General features: G+C 47.2%; 1 protein-coding gene across 6 annotated transcripts in view; it reads left to right on the plus strand.

Moving 5' to 3' along the window:
• FAM168A (family with sequence similarity 168 member A) overlaps positions 1-5,557 on the plus strand; it is a 158,763-nt gene extending 153,206 nt beyond the window's left edge. For all 6 annotated transcript variants that reach the window (XM_011377389.2, XM_011377390.2, XM_011377391.2 and 3 more), the window contains one exon: positions 385-5,557. The gene's annotated coding sequence lies outside the window, so the exon portion shown is untranslated. The remainder of the gene's footprint in view (positions 1-384) is intronic.
• The last annotated feature ends 325 nt before the right edge of the window (positions 5,558-5,882 follow it).

The raw sequence follows: 5,882 nt of genomic DNA on the forward strand, positions 1-5,882 counted from the left end.
GGGACTTGAACTCCAGTCTTCTAGTACTAAATTCTATGCTCTTTATTGTACAGTCTTCATACTTTTAACTGTGAGCCTTATTCTTCAAATAAATCTTACTTCAATCAGACTTTGGCTCTGATTGAGACCAGGTGGAGACCTTGGCAGCTCCTGAGGCAGTACCAGTGAACCACAGGGCTCCTGGGATATCACTTTGAAATCCTTTGCCCTACCTCCTCAGCTCCCCTGCCCTCCACCTCCTCCAGGAGCTCTTGGCACTGGACAGGAAGCAGGCAGCTTCACTGGGAAGGCACAGAGGGCTCCCAAGTTGAGGGGAGGGCGTCCAGTGGCTTCCCTGAAGAGGCCTTGAGAATATCACTAATGGCTTCCCTCTTCCTCCCCCAGATCTGGAGTCACATTGTATGCAACTACTCAAGTCTTACACAGGTGCTGGAGCAGTTCCCTAGCAGCACCACCTCTATTTGCAAGAAGAGACAACGGAAGTGCAAGGGTCACTTTATGCATCTTTAACGGTTTTGATTTTTATTTTTGGTTTTTGTAAAAGCTGCTTTTTCTAATCTCCTGCCTCTCCCCACTTTCCCCTTCTTAGCCACTGCCCTTCCGGCTCTACCCGCCTCCTCCTATATGACCAGGCACATCCTCTCTGATCTTTCCTTCCTCAAGCATCCAGTCCCCGATGATCCTGTCTAGTGGCAGGTAGAGAGTGGGGTTTATTGCAGTGGTTCAGCTGAAGGCATGATTTCCTTTAAAGAGCATAATAGCTGTGGCTCTCGGGTCCAGGGTGGGAACTCAGAGCTGTTCAGTAGGCCACATCTCTGGGGGATTGTTTCTTTTATTTTTCTCAAGCAAGATTAGTTTAGGACATTACCATGTCCTGACACAAATGAAATGTCTTCTGAGAACCATCGCAACAGACCAAGAACAAAACCACCTGATTAGGTAGGAGTGTTCATAGCAGCTTAATACCCCGGGTAGGAACCTGGGGAAACCAGATTCATTCTTTGGGAGAACTTGGGTGGGGTGGGGTTGCGGGGGAAAGCACTATGGGAGGGAAGAGGGAGAGAGGCGCTTGCCTGCTGGCTTTGGTTTCTAAGGTCTCTGGCCAAATTGTCTGGGCCTAGACCTTCTGATTTGCACAGTAATGTAAACTGACCTGGCACTTCCTCAGAAGGTGATTTTGACCTCAGACCTGCCAAGCAGCTGCATGGTGGTGAGATCCCAGCCTCCCAAAGCCTTGGAAGGACAGGTGCCCTGTGTAATCTAGATCTTGGCCTCTGAGCCTTCGTGGACCCACTCTGACGAGGAGCTACCTCCTGATTAGAGTGAGAACCTATGGCATTTCTCTCCTTTCTCTCTGCTCTTCCCAGTGCCAGGGCTCACCCATCTGTCCCTGGGACTGGCAGGCAGGCCAGGCTCTTGGTTACCTTTTGCCATTCACAGCCAAAGTGAAGGAACCACATTCCAGGTGGGTGCTGGTGGCTCTGAAGGTCAGTATAGTGAAGGAAAAGCAATAGCAATAAACATTTCATAGACTCATGGAACTGAAGGGACCTTAGCAATCATCTCATCCATTCCCCTATTTGACAGACGAGGAAGCTGAGGCCCAGAGAAGAAGAAAGGACTTCCTTAGACCTCACAATAAATTAGCATTAAATGCAGCCTTCCTACCTAGGGGCATGTTGCCCACAAAAATTTACCTAGGGACGGATTGGCTTGGTTTTGTAAAAATTAAGTCAGCAGTGCCCATACCTGGTGAGCTCTGGGACAGTATCTGGGCTTTTGTTTCTGCTCTTTTCCTCCCGGACTTCAAAGGCAGGGGTTGAAGACTGGGCAGAGGTCACATGGGGGCAGATGGCAGGAACAGAAATTGCAAATGAAAAAGTAGCATTTGGAAATTCTGTGAAGACACCTGGAAATTTCATCCTATACCTGATTCCAGCCCTAGGAGGAACAGGTGGGCTGGCCAAAAAGCAGAGTCTGTGCTTTTAGGACAGTAGCCCCTCATCTTGAGAGAAGGGTATGGATGGGACCCAGGAGTCATGGAATCTCCTGGGAGAAAAGCGTTCCCTGGGTCAGGAGGTTCTGCTAGTGTCAGCCAAGAGCTTGGCTGTCCGGCACTGTCCCCCTCCACCCAGCACTTGGCTGGGCCAGCAGCCCCTCTAGTGGGGGTTGGAACATTTTACTGTACAAAATTGGATCATTGATAACATTTGGGACTTTTAATAACTCTCTTCATTTTAAATTCATGCAAACTTGGACCTACCCCTACCTCCCATGTCTCCCTAAAGGAGGAAAAAAAATCAGGAACCCTTGGGCCAGAAGGACCTCAGAGGCTGTCTGGCTATTCCCAGGAGGGCAAAGCCCATCAGCATCCTTAACCCAGAGCCAGGAGTTGGGTGGGCCCACCTTTTTGGTCTTCCAGGGACCTGTAGTACCAGTAAGGAGAAGCCTAGCTATTCTAAATGGTCTGTTCTGGGGTGCTGAAGAAATTTATGTTAAAACAACAAAGTTTTCCAGTGTTAATCCATTTTTTGCAAATACCTCCTCCTCTCTGGTTTTGTAAGGATGGGTGAAGGTTGTTTTAGATTGTCATACATGTTTGGAAAATGCCAAAATAATAATAGGAAACCTTTGCATTTGTTAGGTGCTTTGTAGATTTCAGAACACTTCCCAGCCTTTAATTTACTAGTCGAGAGGGAGAGGAAGAGAGAGAACAGGGTCAGTTACTACACCCATCTGACAAGTAAGGATACTGGTTCTAGAAGGAACTTGCCCAAAGTGAGCAGAATGCTGGCATCCTGACAGGCTTCCCTGAACCCTGCTGCCTCCATATGGGCTAGAGTAGAACCACAGAGAGCAGGGGAAAAAGAGGAGACCTAGGAATGACCTTGTTACTTTTGTTCTTTCTACACCAGTAAGTAAAAACTAACATCTAGTATCTTACAGTTCACAAAGCGATTCCACATCCATTCTCTGATATAACCCTGTGAAATAGATTATTTCTCCCATTTAATCCATGAGGAAACTGAGACTCAGAAAAGCAAAGTGACTTGCTCATAAGTGGCAGAGCCACTCGAATGAATCCCAGTCTGTCTGCTGTCTCTTTCTCTCCAGGCTGACTGAAACATCTATGCTCTGCACCCTCTCTTGATCCTAGTATGTAATTCAAGATCAAAGACAAGGCCCCAAGGCATAAACAAGGGGCAGAAAGGCTGTGGTCTGGAAGAGCCCAGGCCTAGCACCTATTTTTCAGTATGAGCACCGGAGCCCCAGTTCAGCTGGCCTCTCCCTCTTGCTTTGATGGAGATCCACAAGCCTGGCCAAGCTTGGGGAATCATTGCAAAGGGACTGAGCCAAGAGAGCAGGGGCAGCAGTGTGCTTCTGGTAGGATGAGCACACCTGGTAGGCTCACAGGTATCTGCTGGGCATCATCCAAAGGTACTGGGTGGCCCAGTGGTCAAGTTGGACAGAAGGTCAGGGCTGGAAGGGCCTTATCATTATAGGAAGGCCAGCAAGCCAAAGCAGACAAGGGGTGTGCCAACATAACAGTGAACTGCAGTGCTGGCACCCACATGCAAACCCCTCTCCCCACTCCACTGCCTCCCCAGTACCACCAGCTTGGTGGTCAGAGTTAGGGGTATAGGTGGTTCAAGTTACCAACCTTCTTCACTCCTGCCTCCTTCCTCTCATTATCCTTGGGCCTAGGAAGCTGGAGTGCCCCCAAGTGGTGAGACTCTGAAACAATCTGCAACATTTTGCAAATTTTAATTTCTATCCCATGAGAAAGGACAGTTGCTGCTGCTCTTCTCTCCTGGCAGTGACCCAGAAGTGATATCCCCTTCCCTAAACATTGAACAAGGACACACCTATCCAGAGTGCTTTTTGTGTACAAAGTCCTTTGACATTGCCAAAACACCCATTTTATAGATGGGAAAAAAGTCTCAGAAAGCTTAAGAGACTTGCCAAAGGTCACACAGCTCAGAAGAGGAAGAGTCAAGATTTGAATTCTTCAAATCCTCTGCTCTTTCTGCTGGCACCTGCTGGGTCTGAGTGGTAGGCATGAAGAAGGAATAAGCTGCCTGTCCCCCCCAGCGGTGAGGACCAGGACTTAGAGGGTGCACGGTCCTTACTCCTTATCCCAACTCTTATCTCTGGTCATCCAAATTGTTCCAAGTTTGAGGTAGCTTACTCCCAGAGGTTTAGGGGTGCTCCTTTGGAGGGACTTGGCTTTGTTCTGAGTGGTCTTCAGAAATGAATCACATCAGGCTTAAAGTAGGGCAGGCCTCTTGGTCACCAAGTTCTGGTGTCATTGTGCAGACAGGACAGCCAGAATCTCAGTGAGGCACTGGCTTAGCCAGGCCTGGAGACCTGCATATCAGATTCTTCAGCTCTGCTCCCGCCAAAGAGGGAGGGCCTAGAAAGCTTGGTTCTTGGTCACGGTTACAACATTCTGATAGATTAATCATTTAGATGTCATCTCTCCTCAATTGCAGTTAAAAGTACATAGCAGCTCTGCTTTTCTATCTTGTATTCTACCACATCACTATAGCATATGTACGTTGTCCCCAGCCGACTGCCAAGCTTGGAAATCTGGAAGGGTTAGGTCAGGCAGTGGAGTGAGCAAGGAGGAAGCATGTTGCATGCCGGTGCACGGCCCTAGGGGATTCCAGGCCCAACCCACCTCCAGAAGCAGGATCACAGTGGAAGAAACCCTGCCAGGCTAACATCAGATTCCACACCTGAGCCTCTGAGAGCAATCTTCTGTGGGCATGCCAGACTGGCTGCAGGATTTGTTCTTTACCTTTCCTAGAAAACTAATTTCTGAAATTCTAATTTCTGAGTTTCATGGTTCCAGGGTCCAGCCTTCAAAATTCCTGCAGGCCATCTTCAACATTCCATAGCCAGCCTTGCCTGAGCCAGACTCAGGTCCCACTCCTTAGTTTCTTCAGTGGGTATTTTCATCTTGCATGCTGTTGAGTCTAGCCCAGTGACCAAATGAGAAACACAGGAGTTAGGACTGGCTGCCACAAAGCCTGAAAGGGAAACTAGAGCTCTTGCTTGCTGTGGCAGTTTGAGGCCCTCTACCCATTCCATTCCTGGTAGAGGGGTATTTTCTTTCCTGAAGAGAACAGATACAACAGCTTTGCAGATAAGTACCAGCCCACAGGATTCAAATGGGTGAAATCATCTTTGAGCTTGACCCAGCAAGACCAGCATCTCCAGGCTCCAGCCTTTCTCTTCAAGCCTGAGAATTGGAAAGAGTTCTCGAGACTGTCCAGAGACCACCTTCTCAGGTCCGCCAGTTTATCTGGATCTGTGGTAGGACTCAAGCTTCTCCTTACCAAGGGGAGTTAAGACCAGGCCTCTAGCAACTCGGAGTTGTCTTTAACAACCTTTAAAGGCCCAAGGGCCTGTCCCCATCTCCTGACTAAAAAGCATCTGCATTCATTTCATATCACATGACAGAAACGTGTTCTCATGGCATGTAACATCCCTGTGAGAGTGTTGTATATGATTTTGTATTTTTTAATTCATTTTAATCTACAGGTTGGAATCTAATTTTTAAATTTTATTGGAACTCACATTTTAAAAGGAAAAACATTTAAAATAATAAACCTTTGACCAGTGTCTTCCAAGTAGTTTGATCAAAGAACTTATAGGTGTTTTCAAAACAGCCTGGAGTATAAAGATTGGAAAGCCCCATGGCCTCGCTTGTGTGTATGAAGTGTAAATCTGGTTTTGTTGTTTTGGATTCTTTTGGGTTTTTATTTTGTTTTGTTTTGAAGATCAGATAGTGATCACTCTGAAAGATTGAAGCCAAGAATTTGTAACTATGATATTTACTGTAAGCTGTAGAACATTCAATAACTATTAAAAAAAAA

Source organism: Pteropus vampyrus, unplaced genomic scaffold, assembly GCF_000151845.1.
Source record: "Pteropus vampyrus isolate Shadow unplaced genomic scaffold, Pvam_2.0 Scaffold311, whole genome shotgun sequence".
NCBI classification, from domain to species: domain Eukaryota; kingdom Metazoa; phylum Chordata; class Mammalia; order Chiroptera; family Pteropodidae; genus Pteropus; species Pteropus vampyrus.